Source organism: Budorcas taxicolor, chromosome 4 (assembly GCF_023091745.1).
Source record: "Budorcas taxicolor isolate Tak-1 chromosome 4, Takin1.1, whole genome shotgun sequence".
NCBI classification, from domain to species: Eukaryota; Metazoa; Chordata; class Mammalia; order Artiodactyla; family Bovidae; genus Budorcas; species Budorcas taxicolor.
Genome location: NC_068913.1, coordinates 5760124 through 5785562, shown reverse-complemented (window position 1 = coordinate 5785562; position 25439 = coordinate 5760124).

Genomic DNA, 25439 nt, shown 5'->3' with positions numbered 1-25439 from the left:
CCACACTCACCACCATATTCAACATAGTTCTGGAAGTCATATCCACAGCAATTAAAGAAGAAAATGAAATAAAAGGAATCCAAATTGAAAAAGAAATAAAACTCTCACTGTTTGCAGATGACACAGAAAACCCAAAAGATGCCACCAGAAAATTACTAGAGCTAATCAATCAATATACTAAAGTCACAGTATATAAAATTAACACAGAGAAATCGCATGCCTTCCTATACACTAACAATGAAAAATCAGAAAAAGAAATTAAGTAAACAATCCCATTCACCATTGCAAGAAAAAAGAATAAAATGCTTAGGAATAAATTTACCTAAGGTGACAAAAGATCTGTACACATAAAACTATAAAACATTGGTGAAAGGAATCAAAGATGACACAAATATATGGAGAAATATATCATGTTCTAAGTCTGGAAGAATCAATGTAGTAAAAATTAATATACTACCCAAAACAATCTTTAGATTCAATGCAATCTCTATCAAACCATCAACGGCATTTTTCACCAACCTAGAACAAATAATTTCACAATTTGTATAGAAACAAAAAATACTCTGAATAGCCAAGAAATCTTGAGAAAGAAGAACGGAACTGGAGGAATCACCTTTCCTGATTTCAGATTATACTGCAAAGCTACAGTAATCAAGACAGTATGGTACTGGCACAAAGACAGAAATGTAGATCAATGAAACAAAATAGAAAGTCTGGAGATAAATCCACACACCTATGGATATCTTATCTTTGACAAAGGAGGAAAAAATATACTAAGGAGAAAAGATAGTCTCTTCAACAATTAATGATGGGAAAACCAGTCACCTATGTGTAAAAGAATGAAACTAGAACACTTTCTATTACCATATGCTGTGTGTAGTCACTCAGTCATGTCCAACTGTTTGTGAGCCCATGGACTGTAGCTTGCTAGGCTCCTCTGTCCATGGAGATTCTCCAGGCAAGAATACTGGAGTGGGTTGCCATGACCTCCTCCAGGGGATCTTCCCAATCCAAGGATCAAACCTAGGTCTTCTGAATTATAGGAGGATTCTTTACCAGCTGACCTACCAGGGAAGCCCTTCTAACATCATATCACAAAGATAAACTTGAAATGGATTGAAAACCTAAATATAAGACCAGAAATTATAAAGCTCCTAGAAGAAAACATAGTCATAACACTCTCCGACATGAATCACAAGAAGATCCTCGATGATCCACCTCCCAGAGTAATGGAAAGAAAAGCAAAAAAAAAGAAAAAAAAATCAAATAAATAAATAATAACAACAAATGCAACCTAATTAAACTTAAACACTTTTTCACAATGGAGGAAGCTATATGCAAGGTGAAAAGACAGCCCTCAGGATGGGAGAAAATAATAGCAAACAAAGCAACTGGCAAAGAATTAATCTCAAAAATATACAAGCAGCTCATGCAGCTCAATACCAGAAAAACAAACAATCCAGTCAAAAAGTGGCCAAAAGACCTAACTAGAGATTTCTCCAAAGAAGACATACAGATGGGTAATAAATACATGAAAAGATGCTCAACATCTCTCATTATTAGAGAAACACAAATCAAAACTACAATGAAGAAACATCTCACATTATTAAGAATGACCATCATCAAAAGGTCTACAAACAATAAATGCTGGAGAGGGTGTGTAAAAAAGAGTATCCATCTTACAAAGTTGGTGGGAATGCAAATTAGTATGGAGAAAAGTGCAGAGATTCCTAAAAAAACTGGGAATAGGACTCCCATATGACTTAGTAATCCCACTGCTCAGCATATACACTGAGGAAACCAGAATTGAAAGAGATACATGTACACCTATGTTTATTGCAGCACTATTTACAATAGCTAGTTCATGGACGAAACCTAGATGTCCATCAGTAGATGAATGGATAAGGAAGCTATGGCACATATACACAATGGAATACTACTTAGCTATAAAAAGAATGCATTTGAGTCAGTTCTAGTGAGTTGGATGAACTCACTAGAGTTCATAATAGGAGAGCCTATTATACAGAGCAAAGTAAGTCATAAAGAGAAAGACAAATATTGTATATTAGCACATATATATGGAATCTAGAAGGATGGTACCAGTGATCTTACATACAGCAAAGGAGACTCAGATGTAAAGAACAGACTTCTGGACTCAGTGTGTGACAGAGAGGGTGGGATGATTTGAGAGAAGAGCAGAGAAGCATATTCACTACCATATGAGGAATGGATGACCCAGTGTGAGTTCAATGCATGAACCAGGGCATCCAGAACCTGTGCTCTGTGATAACCTGGAGGGTGGTGTGTCACTAACCCTGTTCGTGACTCCAATTAGATTGCTTTATTTCACTGTGCACACTATTTGTTGGACCCAGGTTAGGCAAGGCGTGAGCTACGAGGCTGGAGGCAGATGTTGAGTCGCAGCAACTGAAGACACGTTTATTCTCTCTTCTGGCTGGCGCAACAGCTGTACCACAGTTCTCTCCTCTTGTGGCTGTCCCCACAGACACAGACATGAGGGAGCAGTAATGCGCTGCTCTTTTGGGTGGAGTTCATATCCTTATAGCACAAAGTAGCTCATGAGCAAGTAAGTAATACCTTGTGATGTGCATGTGCAGTGCTATAAGTGACCTCAGCTGTTACATAGTCATTATTTACAAAATGTGGGGCAAGAGAGCCTGAACAAGCCATCTTGGCTAATTTTCTCTCTCCCCTCAGATGGGGTGCAGAGGGAGGTGGGAGAAGAGTTCAGGTTGAGGGGACACATGCATAGCTATGGCTGATTCATGCTGATGTATGGCAAAAGCCATTACAATATTGTAAAGTAATCATCTTCCCATTAAAATATATAAGTAAAATTTTTAAAAAGGAAAATATGTCTGAAATTAATATCATATTTACAAATAATAAATTGGCACTGAACTTGACAGGAAATCGTTCTCCTACAATTTAGAAAAAGGCATGATTATACTAGAGGCTCATCATTCCCATTTTTTAATCATTTGAACACTATATTAGAATAAAAATATTTCACTATTCAGGCTTCCTGTGTTTAAGATACAATCAAAGATTTGCAGTGGATTCTGGTTACCTTGAAAATGTATCAAGTTATTTGAAATAATTCATACAAACATCCTGAGCTATTTTGTAAAATACTATGTTCAATAAGCAACTCAGTCACCCACACTTTTCTTAACACAAAGTCATACATTCTGTGTGTCAGGTGTTATTAGTCTCAGCACATTTATTTTACAAAAAGAGGCACATTTATATGGCAAAAACTGGTTATGATATTAAATATTTTTAAAATAGTATAATTCTATGAAATTGAGTTTATATAGACAATGGGAAGACAGGAGGGAGAGCAAGTTTGGAGTTAGAATTGCTATCATAGTAATCAGTATCAGATTATTGTCACTAACAGGCTATATAAACTAACTTGGATTAATGTGGCAGACTGGGTTTGTAACACTTTTTCAGAAAGTACTGCTGAATCTGCAAATAAGGCCTTCAGAGTGTGACAAAATACATGATTTATGAGACATTGTTGGGAAAATGTTTGACTAGCAGACCTTGTATTTCCAAGTGCTTTCAGGTACAATGTGAAGTTATGAACAAGAAATGACTTAATGGCATAATTGATGACTTCTAGTCAATTAACTGGAAAATGAGGTAAAACTTGTTTGCATGCAACTACTTGCAGTGGTAAAGTATTAGAAGCTGTAAATACTAAGTAAAGGGAATTTTTAGATGAACACGTTAGAGTGTATCACTCCAACCATGTGCTATTCCCTTGAAGAGAACTGCACTGAGAAGCAAATGATAAGAACTGAGGCTGGTTCAAGGGCCTGTTAACACACCCCCTGTGCTCTGAGAACACACAGCGTGGCTCTGCTTCCGCACTGGAGTTCAGCTGTGTGTGGAGCAGATGGCAAAGACTTGGCTGCTCTGTGCACCCTCGTCTAGTATTAAGGCTGTGTCCTGGGTGCACCCATGATGGCCCCCCCCACCCCAGATCCATGAGGGGGTGGGTCTCCAGCATGTGTCTGAACAATGCACCATCATCGTCTGCTCCAGCTGACACAAAGCACAAATGGCTGGGCATGCAGGAGGAGAGTCGTGCTGCCTGGTGGGGTGACTTTCTCCCCATTGGTGTTCCTGCTGTGGCAAGAGTGTGAGCCGGGAAGTCTCATCTCCCTGAAACAATGTTACTGATTTCTCTGTTTATTCCCACTGCAGTAACTTTGTATGGCTTCTTAAAAAAAAAAAAAGAAAGAAAGGTTTTTATTGTTTTATCCAGGGAATGTCTAGGCCACATTCATGCACCAACCAATACAGTGCTAGGCATGAGATCTAATTTTTCAAATGATGGTACTAAACTAATATCTCTAAGTTCCATTTCTGAAATATTTGTGTTCTCTCTCTCCTTTCCCCCACCTTTTTACCCAATCAATGGGAGATAGTGTGAATACATGGTTGACTTGGCTCTGCAACTTTACATTTATACAAACATTTTTAAAAGGTTGAATTATTCATAAGCAAGTTTAGCGTGGGATATACAATTAAAAAATGGATTAGCTGAGTGTTTTCATGAAAAGCATGAACTTATATTCTTTAGAGCTTATGATTTTTCAGCTTTTCTGGGTGTAAAATAATAATACCTACCTCAATCTTCTTTATATTATAACCAGATTTTTTTTAAAAAAGCATATGATAAGGTGTACATAGGTGTGTGGATTTATCTCTGGGCTTTCTATTTTGTTCCACTGATGTATATTTCTGTCTCTGTGCCAGTACCATACTGTCTTGATGACTGTAGCTTTGTAGTATAGTCTGAAGACAGGCAGGTTGATTCCTCCAGTTCCATTCTTCTTTCTCAAGATTGCTTTGGCTATTTGAGGTTTTTGGTATTTCCATAAAAATTGTGAAATTATTTGTTCTAGTTCTGTGAAAAATACTGTTGATATCTTGATGGAGATTGCATTGAATCTATAGATTGCTTTGGGTAGTTTTCACTTTCAATATATTGATTCTTCCGATCCATGAACATGAGATATTCCTCCATCTATTTGTGGATCTTCATTTTTTTTCATCAGTGTTTTATCAGTTCAGTTCAGTTCAGTCACTCAGTCATGTCCGAATCTTTGCGACCCCATGAATCGCAGCATGCCAGGCCTCCCTGTCCATCACCATCTCCCAGAGTTCACTCAGACTCATATCCATCGAGTCAGTGATGCCATCCAGCCATCTCATCCTCAGTCGTCCCCATCTCCTCCTGCCCCCAATCCCTCCCAGCATCAGAGTCTTTTCCAATGAGTCAACTCTTCACACGAGGTGGCCAAAGTACTGGAGTTTCAGCTTCAGCATCAGTCCTTCCAAAGAAATCCCAGGGTTGATCTCCTTCAGAATGGACTGTTTGGATCTTCTTGTAGTCCAAGGGACTCTCAAGAGTCTTCTCCAACACCACAGTTCAAAAGCATCAATTCTTCGGCACTCAGCCTTCTTCACAGTCCAACTCTCACATCCATATATGACCACAGGAAAAACCATAGCCTTGACTAGATGGACCTTAGTCGGCAAAGTAGTCTGTGCTTTTGAATATACTATCTAGGTTGGTCATAACTTTCCTTCCAAGGAGTAAGCATCTTTTAATTTCATGGCTGCAATCACCATCTGCAGTGATTTTGGAGCCCCCAAAAGTAAAGTCTGCCACTGTTTCTACTGTTTCTCCATTTATTTCCCATGAAGTGATGGGACTGGATGCCATGATCTTCGTTTTCTGAATGTTGAGCTTTAAGCCAACTTTTCACTCTCCTCTTTCACTTTGATCAAGAGGCTTTTTTTAGCTCCTCATCACTTTCTGCCAAAAGGGTGTTGTCATCTGCATATCTGAGGTTATTGATGTTTCCCCCGGCAATCTTGATTCCAGCTTGTGTTTCTTCCAGCCCAGCATTTCTCATAGTTTTCCATATATAGGTCTTTTGTTTCTTTAGGTAGATTTATGCCTAAATATTTTATTCTTTTTGTTGAATGGAGAAAGGAGGCAAGAATATACAATGAAGAAAAGACAATATATTTACCAAGTGGTGCCGGGAAAACGTCAACCACTTGTAAAAGGATGGAACTAGAACATTTTCTAACACCATACATAAAAATAAACTCAAAATGAATTAAAGATCTAAATGTAAGACCAGAAACTACAAAACTCCTAGAGGAAAACATAGGCAAAACACTCTCTGACATAAATCACAGTAGGGTCCTCTATGAACCAGCTCTCAAAGTAATGAAAATAAAAGCAAAAATAAACAAATGGGACCTAATTAAACTTAAAGCTTTTTCACAAGGAAGGAAACTATAAGTAAGGTGAAAAGATAGCCCTCAGGACGGGGGAAAATAATAGCAAACAAAGCAACTGGCAAATAATTAATCCCCAAAATATACAAGGAGCTCATGCAACTCATGCAGCTCAATACCAGAGAAATAAATAACCCAGTCAAAAAATGGGCCAAAGAACTAAACAGACTTTTTTCCAAAGAAGACATACAGATGGCTAACAAACACATGAAAAGATGCTCAACATCACTCATTATCAGAGAAACGCAAATCAAAACTCCACTGAGATACCATTTCATGCCAGTCGTAATGGGTGCTATCAAAAAGTCTACAAGCAATAAATGCTGGAGGAGGTGCTGAGAAAAGGGAACCCTCTTACACTGTTGGTGGGAATGCAGACTAGTACAGCCTCTATGGAGAACAGTGTGGAGATTCCTTAAAAAACTGGAAATAAAACTGCCATATAACCCAGTGATCCCACTTCTGGGCATACACACCCAGGAAACCAGAATAGAAAGAGACACATGTACCCCAATGTTCATCACAGCACTAGGACATGGAAGCAAGCTAGATATCCATTAGCAGATGAATGGATAAGAAAGCTGTGGTACATATACACAAGGGTCTATTACTCAGCTATTAAAAAGAATGCATTTGAATCAGTTCCAATGAGGTGGATGAAACTGGAGCCTATTATGCAGAGTGAAATAAATCAGAAAGAAAAATACAAATACAGTGTATTAACACATATATATGGAATTTAGAGAGATGGTAATGATGACCCTATATGCGAGACAGCAAAAGAGACAAGGATGTAAAGAACAAACTTTTGGACTCTGTGGAAGAAGGTGAGGGTGGGAAGACTTGAGAGAATAGCATTGAAACATGTATATTATCATGTGTGAAATATGATGCATATGCATCCAGGTTTGATACATGAAACAGGGTGCTCAGGGCTTGTGCACTGGGATGACCTTGAGGGATGGGATGGGGAGGGAGGTGGGGGTGGGGGGGTGGGTCAGGATGGAGAATGCATGTACACCTGTGGCTGATTCATGTGAATGCATGGCAAAAACCTACATATTGTAATTAGCCTTCAATTAAAATCAATTAATTAATTTTTTAAAAAAGGATATGATAGTTTTGCTTCTTTTAATGCTGTAGCTGAGGTTTTTTGGAACTGGTAGTAGCTTAGTATTAGATTAGTCAACATGCACCTACGGATATGATGAAACATGTGAAAACATGTTTCACATGTGAAAACATGGACTACCAAAAAAGATTCAGATCAGTCTATAAAACTACATATCACTATTTTTGATTAAATAAAATCTACATTTTTTGCAAAAACATGAAAACTTTAAGTATAAGCACTGTCTCTGCCTGATTGGATCTCCTCTCTCCCCTTTAGTGTGGGTTGTGCATCTGCATTTACCACACTTCTTTAGGAGATGATCTTCCTTCTCAATCTCATCAAGGGCCACAACCCAATAGGAAGCAACCTTCCTTCTTAATCCTGTGAGGGGTCATGATGACCCAGGACTCACTTTTTACGTTTACATCTGGATTGTATAAGCAGCCTTTATGTCATTTTATGCCTAACCCTTTGACCAAAAAATGCATATAGCCATGCTCTGATCTCTAATGACTGGAACAGTCCTAAGAGCTTTCTGAAGGACTGTCTCTTTGGTTAGAATCCTCATGTCGGCTAAAACAAAATTTTCTGTTTCTTTTTTTTAGTTTGATATTGATTATTTTTTCATGGACTATTTTTATATTTATGTGCAATAAAACAGACTAGAAAAATTGAATGTATTTGCTTAATTTTTTTATAAAAGTTTGGCTTCCTTGTGGGACCTTTTTTTCACCATGAGTAATCTTCTGTAGTGGTGTGCAGACTCTCTAGTTGTGGTGCATGGGCTCAGTAGTTGCAGCTCATGGGCTTATTTGATCCATCACATGTGAGATATAGTTTTCCAACCAGGGACTGAACCCATGTCCTCTCCATTATAAGGTGAATTCTTAAACACTGGATCACTAGGGAAGTCCTAGATTAAAAGTTTTGAAAACTTGTGAGTCAAATTCCAATTTAATGATTTGTTCTGGACATTTTGAATGATATCTTAGTCCATTCAGGCTGCTATAACAATACATCACATTGGGTGGCTTATAAACATCACAATTTTATTTCTAACTGTTCTGGATGCTAGGACATCCAAGATCAAGGCACACGAAGATTTGGTATCTGGAAAAGACTACTTACTGCTTCTCTGTGTCCTCACATGGGAGAAGGATGAAGATCTATTATAAAGATATTGAGTCCATCCTTGAGGGCTCCACTCTTATGGTCTAATCAATCTAAAGGTCCATCTCCAAGTGTCATCACATTGGGCATTAGGATTCAACATATGAATTTAAAGGTGAAATAAACAATAAACATTGAGTCTAGAGCAGCTGCTTTCATGAAGGAGACATCTTAGGCAAAGAACATGGCCAGGAAGTGAAGCTTAAGATAATCTCCCCAAGCCCCACGTGAAATGGCACCTTTTCTCATGTTGTTGTTCAGTCACTAAGTCGTGTCCAACTCTTTGCAACCCCATGGACTGTAGCATACCAGGCTCCTCTATCCTCCACTAGCTCCTGGAGTTTGCCCAAATTCATGTAAATTGAGTCAGTGATACTATCTAGTCATCTCATGCTCTGCCACCACCTTCTCCTTTGGTCTTCAATCTTTCTCAGCATCAGGGTCTTTTCCAGTGAATGTGTTCTTTGCAACTTCCCAAGTGGCTTCTCAGGTGGTGCAGTGATAAAGACTCTGTCTGCCAACGTAGGAGATGCAGGGGAAACAAGAAACACTGGTTCAGTCCCTGGGTTGGGAAAATCCGCTGGAATAGGAAATGGTAACCAGCGCCAGTGTTCTTGTCTGAACAATGCCATGGACAAAGGAGCTTGACAGGCTGCAGTTCATGATGTTCCAAAGAGTCAGGCACAATTAAGTCCACACACACACACACACACACACACACACACACACACACACACACACTGTGTATTAAGAGATTAGTAAAGGCCAGAGAATTCTTTTCAAATCTTCATAATAACCTTGTGAATAAGTCATCATGTTAGTATCAAGTCAATATAAGCAAAATATCAAAGCTATTGAAGGTAAATGCCTCACAGTCTTATATCAACATCCAACAAATAAATGAGTTAGTACGTAAATATTGGCATATCTGGGTTACTTATGCCACGTCGGCTCAGGGAGTAAGTCTCTACTTGTGGTTCAGTCGTGTCCTGCTCTTTGTGACCCCATGGACTCCTGCACATGTGACTTCCCTGTCCTTCACCATCTCCTGGACTTTGCTCAAACTCATGTCCATTAAGTTGGTGATATCATCCAACCATCTCAGCCTCTAATGCCCTCTTCTCCTCCTGCTGTCAATCTTTCACAGGATCAGGGTGTTTTCCAGGAGTAGCCTCTTCACATCAGGTGGCCAAAATGCTGGAGCTTCAGCTTGATACTTTTGAACTGTGTGCTGGAGAAGACTCTTGAGAGTCCTTTGGGCAGCAAGGAGATCAAACTAGTCAAGCCTAAAGGAAATCAGTCCTGAATATTCATTGGAAGGGCTGATACTGAAGTTCCAATATTTTGGCAACTTGATTCAAAGAGCCAACTCACTGAAAAAGACCCCGACGCTTAGAAAGAATGAAGGCAGGATGAGAAGGGGATGACAGTGGATGAAATGATTGACTAGCAACACCAACTCAATGGACATAAGTTTGAGTGAGCTCTGGGAAACGGTGAAGGACAGGGAGGTCAGACATGCTACAGTCCATGGGGTCACAAAGAGCTCTATATGAATGAGTGACTGAACAACAAATAGATCTTTACTCAGCCTTCTTTATGGTTCAACTCTCACTTCCATACATGACTACTGGAAAAAACATAGCTTTGACTATATGGATATTTGTCAGCAAAGTGATGTCTCTGCTTTTTATTTTTTTTAATTTTTTGCCATTTGCATGCAATTTTATTTTTATTTTTTTATTTTACTTTATTTTACTTTACAATACTATATTGGTTTTGCCATACATCAACATGAATCCGCCATGGGTGTACATGAGTTCCCAATCCTGAACCCCCCTCCCACTTCCCTCCTCATACCATCTCTCTGGGTCATCCCAGTGCACCAGCCACAATCATCCTGTATCCTGCATCGAACCTAGACTGGCAATTCATTTCTTACATGATATTATACATGTTTCAATGCCAGTCTCCCAAATCATCGCACCCTCTCCCTCTCCCAGAGTCCAAAAGTCTGTTATAAACATCTGTGTCTCTTTTGCTGTCTCGCAGACAGGGCTATCGTTTGCTATCTAGGTTCATCATAGCTTTTCTTCAAAGGAGCAAATGTCTTTTAATTTCATGGTGGCAGTCACTGTCCACAGTGATTTTGGAGCCCAAGAAAATAAAATCTGTCACCTTTTCCATTTTTTCCCCCCTCTATTTGCCATGAAGTCATGTATGGGATGGCATGATCTTTGTTTTTTGGTGGTAACATTTTATGAACACACATAATCTCTTAATTTAGACTTTCCTAAGAAACATAGGATTCATTGCTATTATTATTTTAATGCATCTAATACTAATTCATTTGCCATAAATACATTGAGTAACTTCTCTGCATCAGGAAAGATAAAATACCAGCTAAGGCCTACAGAAGCATTGCCTTCTGACTGCTTACCATGGAGGCTGTTGTGGGGCACACACAGGACACTTGAGCATCATGCTCTGAACAGCTGTGCCTTTAGCCATTGTGATTGCAGAGGCACAAAAGCAGAGTTAATTGTGGTATTTAACTCTGATCATCCAGCACTGACTCTTCTTTTACATACAACCTATGTCACTAAAACAAGCAAGTTCAGAATAATAGGAAGACAAGAATGAATAAAATACTGGTAAAAGTAATATTTGAGCAAATTCACCATATTTTACCCTGTTCTAGTTCTAAACAACTTCTGACCCTCTATACCTGGCATTTCAAGCTGATTTGTGTTTCTAGTTTGGTGGCCAACCTTTCCTGCTGGCTTGAGTTTTGGGAACCCATCTTCTCTTCCCAATCCTTCCCTTTTGCAGATATGAGTGATGCCAGAAGTGTCTTGGGATCTGTAGAGGTCAACCTTAAACTTTCAAGAAATTTGATTTTAATTTCAATTAAATTGAAATTTTAATTTCAGTTATATTAAATATGTTTTCTGCTTTAAGTATAAGAAAGTGAGCAGGATAATGAAAGGACATATCAGTATCAAAAAAGAAATGTAAATGACTCATAAGCATATGAAAAGTGTTAGAAATCAAAGAAATGCAAATTAACAATTGAGCTCTCAGATTTTATCACATTGACACATCTTTAAAAAGAAAAGGTAACTGTTCTGAACCATGTATGTCATGCTCTTCCCAGCTGGAGCTCACACATCCTGGTTTCTTTTCCTGAAACACAACTGCTACACCTTCTATGCTCCCGAAAGTCCATCAACCCTGAAATTTTTACCTGAAGTGACATATGTACCTTGTTCATCTCAGCTGAGCTCCCTTGGTATATTATATACTTTCCTGTCTTCTCAAAATTGTAGTTAAATGCATAATAAGCATGTTTATCTTTGTTGCTTTTATTTGCTAAAACATATTTTTAGGTATTTTGCTAGGCATGCATCCAGATTTTTCTTTTATCAAGCCAGTTAAGTAATTGTTACAACATAATCTATGTGATTTCTCCATGATTTGACGGATAACAATTGTCATGTCATTATGGTGTGGTCTGTCCTTTCCCCACATATCTGAAAAGCCCTGTCTATCATATGTCAGGTTTCCATACAAGCAAGCATGAGTCTATGTTTGAACTTTTTCTTCTGTTTCCAGGTCTATTTGTTTACCCCTGCAGTTATACCGAGTTTTGAAAACCTAATTTATAGTATGTTCAATATCAATAAAGGTGAATTTCTCCATACTTACTTCTAAAAAAAGGGTGGTCATTATTTCATTGACACTTTGTTTCAATCTCTATAATCTCCTCTGCAAGGAATCTCCTAAGTGAGAGATTATATTTTTGTTTTCTACCTTCTTGATTCATCTGTTATCTCTTTGTGCTACACTCTCTGTACTTTTTCTTAGTAGATCTATCCCTTGGCCCATTGATTTTCTCTTTAAGCATACATATTTAAATGTTAAATCAGTTCATCTGGAATATCTTATTGATTTTCACATTTCCAAACTCTGCATTTTATTTTCTGATTTTCAATTCTTCTGGACATTTTTTCCATATCATACTACTAATGATTTTCATTTTCTTTTTATTTTCAGAAACATATTAAGTGCCTATTTTCTATTCTACATCTCATATTTCCAGAACCCCTGGTCATTAAAAAACAAACAAACAAACAAACTTGATTTTGCTGATTGTGCTGACTTTTACTACCTTCCTCAAAATTCTGTGATTTGAAATGTGAATTCATGTGTTGGATCTTTTTCATATGACAATGGCTTGAGGAATTCTTTTTTTTTTGTAAATCACATTGGAAGAGTTGTACCGCAAGTGATTTATTTTTTTATTTTTATTTTTTTGTGGTTGTTGTCTGTGTGTTCATATATATGTAACAAATTCAAGCTCCAAACTCACATGAAGGATGACCTGTAATGAAGCTTTAAGGGATTGTGTGGCCTCTTACACACAAATACACACATACCTCTGAAGTGTCCATGTTCACCTCATGCCGCTCTTTATAGGATTACTATTATTATTTGTATTTGTATTTCAACTCTCACTAAGGGCATGGCTAACTCTAAGATTGCAGCTTTATGTGGGAGCCCAATTACAATGTCCACTCTTGTCCGTTAAAACTATAGTGACCATAAATCATGATTTATCTTTGCTGTTCCAGATTCCAGCAGGCTACCATTTGCTCTGGACTTTCACATTTTTATGAATAAAACAGTGGCGATATTATCTGTTGCCTCCAGCTTCTTCCATGGTCTGGTTGGTAGTGAGTGAGATAACACAATGGCCCACAGAGTGGTCCTTTTAACATCAGGTTAAGTGTGAACAATGGACACAGGTGACCTTCTTTCTCTAGCCCTTTCCAGATCCAGGGGAGCTAACATGTCTCTCTTAAGAACATCACACAGGGGCCTCTCTGATAAAACAAACTGTGCTCAGGTTTAAGCAGAGGGATGCATTGGTCACCTAATTTGTCACTGCTGCTTCCACTAGCCCTGTAGTAAATGGCCAGTAGTGATCTAACTTGTGCAATCTTTTTGCAGATTAATTTTATGATTTTCATTTCAAATTTTCTTGTGTATGTAAGAAGAAAAAAAGCAGTCTGTTATCATGTAGCTTCCATTATTAGAAAAAATTGGAAAGACTTAAATGGTAGCTTTTATATCAGTACTATGAGTAGTTTCAGATAGAGAATCGATAAATTCTACTAAATATTTTTTTTTCCCTTTTCAGGCAATTTATGAAATCAAAAGAAACCTTTGGATGTTTATTCTCTTAAAAGTGAAATAGTACCATGAACGTTATTGTCAAATCAGATTTAAAATTAAGTATAAAATAATTTTTTTCTGTGGCATACAAATCCAAAGACAGATTTTGGGGATTCACTGTATCATGGAAGCAACATTTTTCCTATTACATTAAGAAGCCTCTGGAGCAGAAACGCACTTGAATTGGTTGCTATAAAAATACAGTTTATATTGTGTGCAAGTCACCTACACTATTATAAACATAAAAGATAAAACCTTATGTTTCTTGTGGTTATTATAAATATTATATACATACATATGTATGCAAACATGTTTATTGTAACTTAACTAGTCAACTACCAAATATATATAACAAAGATCTTAGATAGATAGTATAATATCTACTTCTATAAATTTATGTGTATATGTCAGCATGGCATAATACACTTTCAAGAAATCAATTAGAACATGTAAGCTTTGAAGGATTCTTTTTAAAGTTATACTAATGTCAATAATTTTATTAACCTATTAATATAAAGTTGTAAATTGACTAAAAGCATCTTCTAAAATCTGGCTATATACCATATTATTAATATATTGGTTGCATACTGCCATTTTTTTTGGAAAATTGTAATAAAATTGTGTAATGACTGAAGTGAAATGAAAGGCACTCAGTCGTGTCTGACTCTTTGGACCCCATGGACTAAACAGTCCATGGAATTCTCCAGGCCAGAATACTGAAGTGGGTAGCCCTTCCCTTCTCCAGGGGATCTTCCCAACCCAGGGATGAAATCTATGCACTGCAGGCAGGTTCTTTACCATTTGAGCCACAAGAGAAGCCCATGAATACTTGAGTGGGTAGCCTATCCCTTCTTGAACATATCTTCTTAACCCAGGAATCAAACCAGGGGCAGGTGGATTCTTTACCTACTGAGCTATTAGGGAAACCCTGATATATTTTCAGATTAAGAAAAAAGTGAACATTGGAAACAAACCCTACATAGAGAAAAAACACAAAGATTAGCTTCAAAAAAAGGGAGGGATTGAAAATGGTAAATGACAATAGTGCAGGTGAAGTAATATACAAGAACTACTTTGGGATGCCTCAACCAGCAGGGAGAATTTTCTAAGGCAATGTCAATCTTTAATTCAACAAATTGTATTCTGAAGCCAATTATAATGAAGTTAAGAGGGTCTCTATTTTTCAAAAATTGAGAAAACCTTCAAAGAAAAATAAACTGATAATATATTTGATCAATTTTGTTGTGTAATAATGTCTATTAAGATAGATTATTGAAACAAACAAATTGAAATATCCTAAAAGCATTTGGGCTGAATATTTACACATTTTGATACGAGAAACATTTGAATTGAGAATCTTATCTGTTTGGCATATTTTTTTTCACTAAACTCACCAGCTGTCTCAGCATCTGTAAAAAATAGCTCTTTTTTTTTTCCTGTGGACTATGGAGAAAAGTGAATGCAACTGTCAAAATCTTCAAATTTATTTACCATACATTGTGACTCTGAAGAGGATTGCTGGTACTTTTCAAAAAGAGGTTAAAAATATTGAGAACATATTTTAAACATTACAGTTTTCAGGGAGATACCTATGGGCTAGTGTTAGAGACACATTTTGCTAAGGAACATCAGGCATGATTGCTGAATGAGTTATGAAAGTTCATCTGTGACACCAAAGACAAGCCAAAAAAATGTTGTAGGTAGGTGTTAAGTGTATACACTTGATAGTAAATGTGAGCAGTGAGCATCTCAGTATCAATCCATGGGGCACACTTATAGGTTTAGAAATGTAAAGTGTAGTAGACTTGTGTGGAGCTGGCAAAGGACAGGAAAACAAGGAAGAGCCACATCCAATGGACACCATATATTTGTGAGGCCCTTGGTGCTGTGAAAGTGCTGCACTCAATATGCCAGCAAATTTGGAAAACTCAGCAGTGGCCACAGGACTGGAAAAGGTCAATTTTCATTCCAATCCCAAAGAAAGGCAATGCCAAAGAATGCTCAAACTACCACACAATTGCACTCATCTCACATGCTAGTAAAGAAATGCTCGAAATTCTCCAAGCAAGGCTTCAGTAACACATGAACTGCAAAGTTCCAGATGTTCAACCCGGTTTTAGAAAAGGGAGAGGAACCAGAGATCAAATTGCCAATATCCTCTGGATCACTGATAAAGCAAGAGAGTTCCATAAAAACATTGATTTCTGCTTTAGTGACTATGTCAAAGCATTTGACTGTGTGGATCACAATAAACTGTGGAAAATTCTGAAAGAGATGGGAATACCAGACCACCTGCCCTGCCTCTTGAGAAACCTGTATGCAGGTCAGGAAGCAACAGTGAAAACTGGACATGGAACAACAGAGTGGTTTCAAATAGGAAAAGGAGTACCTCAAGGCTGTATATTGTCACCCTGCTTATTTAACTTCTGTGCAGAATACATGCTGAGAAACACTGGGCTGGAGGAAACACAAGTTGTAATCAAGATTGCCAGGAGAAATATCAGTAACCTCAGATATGCAGATGACACCACTATTATGGCAGAAAGTGAAGAAGAACTAAAGAACCTCTTGATGAATGTGAAAGAGGAGAGTGAAAAATTTGGATTAAAGCTCAACATTTAGGAAACAAAGATCATGGCATCTGGTTCCATCACTTCATGGTAAACAAATAGGGAAACAGTGGAAGTGTGCTTTCTATTAAATAAATAAAAACTTTATTTTGGGGGCTCCAAAATCACTGCAGATGCTGATTGCAGCCATGAAATTAAAAGACGCTTACTTCTTGGAAGGAAAGTTATGACCAACCGAGACTGCATATTAAAAAGCAGAGACATTACTTTGTCAACAAAGTGCTGTCTAGTCAAGGCTATGGTTTTTCCAGTAGTCATGTATGGGTGTGAGAGTTGGACTATAAAGAAAGCTAAGTGCCAAAGAATTGATGCTTTTGAACTGTGTTGGAGAAGACTCTTGAGAGTCCCTTGGACTGCAAGGAAATCAAACCAGTCCATCCCAAAAGAGATCAGTCCTGAATGTTCATTGGAAGTACTAATGTTGAAGCTGAAACTCCAATACTTTGGCCTCCTGATGCAAAGAGCTGACTCATTTGAAAAGACACTGATGCTGGGAAAGATTGAGAGCAGGAGGAGAAGGGGACGACAGAGGATGAGATGGTTGGATGGCATCGCCGACTCAATGGACATGAGTTTGAGTAAACTCTGGGAGTTGGTGATGGCCAGGGAGGCCTGGCGTGCTGCAGTTCATGAGGTCTCAAAGAGTTGGACACGACTGAGCGACTGAACTGAACTGGTCTCCTGGAGAGCCTAATTAGTTCACTCATTGGTAACATCTCTCTGGGCCAGTGTTTGTATCCAAGAAACACAGACAAAACCGATTCTTGTTCCTCGGGTTAAGCAGAGCCATGTGTGGCTGGGCTTACTCACCCTCCCTCTGTCTCCTCCTTTTGCTGAGCTATTTCTTATCCTCAGTTCTGACTTTTGTAGCTCCTGTGATATCAGAAATGGCTGCAAGAGTGACACATGTGAGACATGTGTGAGACTATACACGTAGTCACATTTACTGGTAAAACACGTCCAGGATTTACCAGTGGGGCCTTCCACCCTGTTGCTTCTCTTAGGACAAAATCATATGTGAGCCTCATTGGAATATACCAGAATTCAGGGGAAAAGGAAGGAAGGAAGAAGGAAAAGGAATCCTGAAAATCTGACTGATTATTCAAAAGAGGCCAATTTTGCTTGGACAAGACTAAGATGAAGTTTGGAAATGACTGAATTAGCTTAAAGAAAATTGACAGTTTACACATTTGAGAAGATATAGGAGACCAGGAGAAAGCTGTGTTACTGAACACGTTCATGTTCCTAACACTCAATATGACCAAACATAATTGATAGGTTGGAGTTGGAACAGAAAACCACTGATTGCAGTGTCATTCAAGGAAAGGGTGGCTCATGCTCCCCAAACCTCCAAACTCCCTGAAGGGTTTCTGCAAGGCAGTTTTAAAGGCCACATGAGACAGGGATGTAGTTGGTTGATGAAAGTTCTTGGTGTTGGAATCCTTTATTATTGCAGCTATATGGTGTAGGTCAGGTTACACTGTTTCTGTAAGCCTTATTTTCCTTTCTGCAACTTTGTATCTCCATCTGAATGGAAAAGTGTTACACCCTTAATACCAAAGTCTTGAGAATGGGATATCCTGCTTTTTTCAGAATATAAGCAGTATTCTTAATTAGAAGCAAAAACAATAGAATTCAAAGGTTAAAGTAAAAGAAACAGATTCGATATGGGATCAGATTTGCTCTTCCCTATTACAGTTGAACTTAGTTGCAAAATCATATTCTATATTTTTGCACATTGAGGCTCTAAAAATTAATTCAAACCTTACTTTGTATGTATGTAAATATTGATACATCAAAATTATTATGACATTTTAATGGTGGCAAGATTTCATGTAATTATGTATTTAGTATTTTTATATTTATGGTTTACAGTTCATCTACAATGTACATTTATAGCATTTAGAGTGATCAAAGTAAATGCTACTTTAAAATAAAAGTTCAGTAAAAACCTTGGCCCAGTGTGCTGTGTCAAGCCCACTGGAAATAGCACACACAGTCCATTTTACTGGAACTTGACAGCTTTCCTGAGTTAAAATCACCAAGTTATGATTTGATCCATCTGGATGACTCTGTACTTGCCTCCTTGTGTCTCGCTTGTCTCCTGGCTTCTCGACTTTTCATTTGTACTTTCAACTTGGTGATCTACTTGGCTGAAAGTTTTTTTAGAAAAGGTCTGATTGAAAATCAGTTATGTATGTGACTTGGATAGTGGATACCAGCAACAGTAACCAAATGCACAAAGACAAGCCAAAATCAGAAAGCATTGGTTAAGGGAAGAGAGCTAGGGGTGGCTGAGGTTTATACTGAATGTACTTGGCAGATGCTATGGCAGACACCGAAAACCTGGTTCAAAGTTTGTTTAGTTTTCTCCTAGAATATTCATGAGAAGTGCCGGCTTTGCTTGTGTATTAGTTGGCACTACTCTTACAGTTGTGCTTCCTGTACAATTCTGTGTAATCGAGTGGGGAATCACAGCCCAGCAATTTGTCGGTGGCTTTTGTGCCCTTTGTGTTTGTATCTTAACATTTGCTAGATCCAGATGAATACATGGCTTCAGTCCCCTCCAAAGAAATATCAATGTCAACTTCACACTTGTTTTATGATGGAAAATCTTTGCCATCATAGTTTTCACATGAAAGATATATTCTCCACTTCCCAAATGTCAAGTCTAATAGAACTGGGATACAAATGATGTATTTCTTTGTAGCCATCAACCCTTTAAGGTTATCACATAATGTGACATACATATTTGTCATGATAAAGTAAGCACTTTTAGTGAAGTCCTGATTTTTTGATGTTTTCAAATACTGAAAATAGTCTGAGTTTACCCTGAGTTCTACAGATTCTACAGTACATATCATGTCAAAACTCATGGATAATTAATTAAATAGCTATCAGTAATACACCTGCATTAAATGTTTCACTACAGAAGAAAGATTTATCAAATCTTTATATTTTAAATGAAAATAAAAACTTTCAAAAGCAACCAAAAAAGAAATGCAATTTGAGGAAACCCCACATGGTAGCTATAGCTTATTTTTAAAAAATAGTAAAAAAAAACAAAACTATTATATAGAAACCTTGTTATAAAGCATGGTTCCATTTTTTTAAACAAAAGCATTAATTAATTGAAAATTACATGTTCATATAATAAAAATAGCAAATATTCAAATGTCATGCTTGTAACAATAATTTGTCATGAAATGAACATTTAAAAGAAATTCAGTGCATGATAATTCAATGAATATAATTCTCAGACCAGTCTTAAATGAAAATTCTCTTTCTAAAAACCTTATAAGCATTCTAATGACATATTCTCTCTAAAAAAGATTGATCAGACATTTCTAAGTGGAAAGTGCTAAAGGACTTTCTGCTGGTAAGAACAAAAAACTCTCAAAAGATTCCCTAGTTTCAATAGTTATTCACACCTCGATGTAATTTCAGTTGTATGAAGAGGATAATCATATGCACATTGAAGAGTCTTTTTTTAAACCACTTTATTTTGGTGGCTTGTCATACAAATAACTGTATATATATAATATACACAATTTAATGAAATTTGAGCTAATTCTATGCCTATAAAAAAATCACCACATTCTATGCCATAAATGTACCCATCAACTCCTGCCTTATTTACTTATTTTTAAATAGTAGTAATACATAACATAAGATCTACATTTTCAGGAAAATTTTACATATACATTATGATACTGTTAACTACAAGCTTTGTGCTGTGCAAAACACAGTCCTTCAGAATTTTCTGCTTGGGAATGTCTAATCATTATTTTGTAGGGGGAATATGTCATTAAAATGCTTAGAAGGATTTTACAAGGGAAATTTTGGTTTAAAAGACTAGTTTGACAATTATATATGCATTAATATAATATACATACTATAATAAATATATTCTCTATATAAGTGAGAATAACACAAATCATATTGACTCAAGTAAAAATAAATATATGAATGCTTGCAACGCTGCCTCATTGCACCATTGTGCAACAAGGCGACAACTTCTGAAGTCTCTACTATTCTTGCTGTGAGTGGTGTTCAGTCATGAGATTGAGGTTATGAGAAGAAACTGTTTTGAGTTCTGCTCAAGTAGGTGAGTCTTCCCACGTGGCACTGGTGGTTGAAATCTGCCTGCCAATACAGGAGACATAAGAGACATGGGTGCAGTCCCTGGGTTGGGAAGATCCCCTGGAGGAGGGCAGGGCAACCCAGCCCAATATTTTTGCCTGGAGAATCTCATGGACAGAGGAGTTTCGGGGGCCACAGTTCACAGGATAGCATAGTGTTGGAGGCTACTGAAGAGACTTAGCACACACATATATGTAGGTGAATTTTTTTTTACTATATCTACTTTTCCTTTCTACCTTCTACCTTGTAAGGTTTCTTGTTTTGATGTAAATTTTGTGGTGGTCACTGCTGTGTCCTGGCACAGAGGGCAACCTCAGTAAGTACCTACAAATGAGTAAAAGAGTCATTGATTAGTGGAGAAAACAATATAAACCAATGACTAGATTTTTAAATTGAATTAAGTTAATTTACAATATTGTGTTGCTTTCAGGTATACAGGAGGGTGATTAAATTTTAAATATAATACACATGTATATGTATATACATGTGCATATATTATATATATATAATATATATTTGTTGTTCAGTGACTAAGTCATATCTAACTCTTTGTGACCCCATGGACTGCAGCACACAGGTGTCTCTGCTGCTGCTGCTGCTGCTGCTAAGTCGCTTCAGTCGTGTCCAACTCTGTGCGACCCCAGAGACGGCAGCCCACCAGGCTCCTCTGTCCCTGAGATTCTCCAGGCAAGAACACTGGAGTGGGTTGCCATTTCCCTTTCCAATGCAGGAAAGTGAAAAGTGAAAGTGAAGTCGCTCAGTCGTGTCTGACTCTTAGCGACCCCATGGACTGCAGCCTACCAGGCTCCTTCGTGGAAACGAGTACAATAAGGTTGTATATTGTCACCCTGCTTATTTAACTTACATGCAGAGTACATCATGAAATATGCCAGGCTGGATGAAGCTCAAGCTGGAATCAAGATTGCCAGGAGAAATACCAACAACCTTAGTATGCAGATAACACCACCCTTATGGCAAAAAGTGAAGAGGAACTAAAGAGCCTCTTGATGAAGGTGAAGGAGAATGAAAATGCTGGCTTAAAACTCAACTTCAAAATCTAAGATCATGGCATCCAGTCCCATCACTTCATGGTAAATAGATGGGGAAAAAATGGAAACAGTGACAAACTTTTACTTTCTTGAACTCCAAAATCACTGCAGACAGTGACTGTAGCCATGAAATTAAAAGATGCTTGTTCCTTGGAAGAAAAGCTATGACAAACATAGACAGCATATTAAAAACCAGAGACATCACTTTGCTGACAAGGGTCTGTATAATTTAAGCCGTGGTTTTACCTGTAGTCATATATGGATGTGAGAGTTGAACCATAAAGAAAGCTGAGCACTGAAGAATTGATGCTTTTGAACTGTGGTGTTGGAGAAGACTCTTGAGAGTCCCTTGGGCTGCAAGGAGATCCAACCAGTCCATCCTAAAGGAGATCAGTCCTGGGTGTTCATTGTAAAGACTCATGCTGGAGCTGAAACTCTGATACTTGGCCACGTGATGCAAAGAAGTGACTCATTGGAAAAGTCCCTGCTGCTAAAAAGATTGAGGGCAGGAGGAGAAGGGGATGACAGAGGATGAGATGGCTGGATGGCATCACTGATTCAATAGATAGGAGTTCGAGCAAACTACAGAAGATAGTGAAAGACAGGGAAGCTTTCTGTGCTATAGTCCATGGGGTCGCAAAGAGTTAGATATTACTGAGTGACTTAACAATATATATATACATATGTGTATATAATTTTTCCATATGTTATTACAAAATATTGGCTATAGTTCCCTGTGCTTTAGAATAAATCCTTATTCCTTGTTAATCCCATATTCCTAGTTTATCTCTCCCTCCCATTTGGCCTTTGGTAACCATAAGTTTGTTTTCTATGTCTGCTAATCTGTTTTGTATATAGATTGATTTGTGTTACAGTTGGGAGCCAGCGTGAGGAACTCCGCCCATGGCAAATGTCATGAGGAAGGAAGCTTGGCATACGCAAAGGCGTGATCAAGCCTCAGGAAACCCCCTGTTCCCGAGCATCTACCCCCAAAACCAGAGTACTTTACGGGGAGCTCTCCCCCATAACCATTTCTCTCAGAGAAGGACTTAACTTGCAGCTCCACTTAATAAAAATTCCTGGGCATGACAAGAGTGTTTCAACTTACGAACTCTGAAGGTTCTCTGGCCTGCCTGATCAGGCTCGTCCTGCCGCATGTGATTGTTTACAGCCTCCCAACTGTGAGAAGCACGGGATGTTTTAAAACTTTCTAAATACAGACTCTTTTGAAAAGTTAGAAGATCATTAGTATAGTATTAGTGGGTTGATTAGGAATTATATTGGTGAAGGGTTTTTTCATTTGTCCTGCCAATAATTACTGCTAATTCCCGGCCCTGGGTGTGACAAGGATGTCTCAGGTCAAACCTCTCTGCTGACAGACTAGCTTGTGTGACAGCCTCTCAGCCAGAAACAGCACAGAGAGTTTGGGGTATTAGCATAGGGCTTTTTTCATTGATGAGTCAATGATTGCCATCAGGCCTCCATATCTTTAGGCACCTGGGAATATATTAATCAATGTATTTGGAATATAGAAAAGGAAATATAGTAGTTTTTTGATGTTAGCAATACTAGACTTTTTGAGTTAATGAATCTTCTCTTTTGTTATAGACCACTGTACCTTGCTATAAAGCACTATAAATCACTATGCTATGTAAAAATGTAACTTTATCACTATCTTAAGACAAAATAGATCTTAAGGGGAACATTGGTGAAGGGTTTACATTAGGTCAGCCAATATTTGCTGCTACATCTCCATATTCCTGCCCTTGTAATGAATATAACTAGCATATAGGAGAAATAAGTATTAACCTTTAAGATTAATCATGTTAAACCTTAGGTTAAGTAAATTCCTTTCTTGATTGTAACTCACTACACCCTCACCCTATAAGAATGCAACTTTATTTGGACGGTGGTGCCTGATTTAAGAAAAAATCACCCCTGGAAAAATAAGTTTTCTTGTTAACTGACTGGTATCAGAAAGGGCCATAAAATATCAGCTGACCTCATGGCCAGAAGATGATGAAACTCATAAGACCTTTGTATAATTTTATATGAAGCACCTGATTGTGACAAGGGTCAGGACTGCTGACCCCTCCGTGACTCTGTATTCATCCCTATGTGTAACAAAAAGGTATATAAACAAACCTGAAAAATAAAGAAATCGGATCAGTTTCTGGAAAGACTGATTCCCCCGGGGTCGTTTCTTTCTTGCTCCCCGCTTTCCTGGCTGAATTACCATCTGAAATGTGAGTACTCACCAAGCCTGCTAATTCTGCCTGGGCTTCTGGGATTGGAATGGAAAGATGCCTGTGGCCTACATAGATGGTGATTGGTATTCCATGTAAACCAGTTATTCAGCCTCTTTTCTCCACTAATTCTCCTACTACACTATCTGTTTCTAATCTCCCTCTATATCTGTAATTAAATAAGTTTTTTTCCAGGACGCCGATTCCGTCCTCACTGTCGAATTACCCTGGATCCACTGGGGCTGGACCCCGGCATGTTACTTCCTGGATTGCACATATAAGTGATGTCATATAATATTTTCTTTGTCTGACTTTATTCACTTAATATGATAATCTCTATATCCATCTATATTGCTGCAAATCCCACATTTTCTTAAGCCAACCATCTGTTGACAGACATCACTCAGGTTGTTTCCATGTCTTGGCTACCGTAAATAATGTTGCTATGAACAATAGGGTGCATGCATATTTTCAAATTAGAGGTTTTCTCTTTTGAGGATATACGCCCAGGAGTGGGATCATATAGTAGTTCTATTTTCATTTATTTAAGGGACTTATATATTGTTCTTCATAGTGGTTGTACCAATACTCTCCCACCAAGAGTTAGGAGGGTTCATTTTTCTCCATACCCTTTCCAGAATTTATTATTTATAGACACTGTGATAAAGACTATTCTGACCAGTGGGTGGTGGTACCTAATTATAGTTTTGACTATGTGGAGCCTAAATACAGTCTGCATTTCTCTAATAATTAGTGATGTTGAGCCTTTTTGCATATGCCTGTTGACTATCTATACAACTTCTTTGAAGAAAAGTCTGTTTAGGTGTTCTGCCCTTTTTTTTGATTGTATTGTTTAATTTTTGATATCGAGTTTAAGAGCTGTTGTGTATATTTTGCATACTAAACTCTCATTGGCCACATTATTTGCAGACATCTTCTCTATTACATAGGTTGTCTTTTAGTTTAGTTGATGGTTTCCTTCACTGTGCAAAGCTTTTGAGTTGAATTAGGTCCCATTTGTCTTAGATTTTTTTTAAAGTTCTCTGTCTTATTTGCTTAAGGCACTTTTATATTAGTTGCTAGTATAGACTATTACATTTCCAACAAAATAATGATGGTAATTTTACTGCTCATGCAATACCAGCAGTCAGTAGTGTTGCAATTATTCTGTGCACAGTATCTATTCAATCATCACCCAACCTCAAGTAAGGCGGTTGTTTTGCCTCACACACAGGTGAGGATGCAAGGTGAGTCAGTGGGATCACAGAACTTGCTCTAGGTTGAAACTGAGTGTCAGGATATGTACCTAGAATTCAGGCTCCAGGGTCAGGGCCTGAACGTCAAGATGGTCCTTCCTGTCCCTATTACTGCATATCCTACTGTGATGACCTGCAGTTATCTGAGGTGATTAACTAACAGGTCTTTATCAAGCTCACTAACTGGAGACATTGTCCTTTTGTCTTCTCTACTTCAATGGAATTTTTCATGCTTGTGG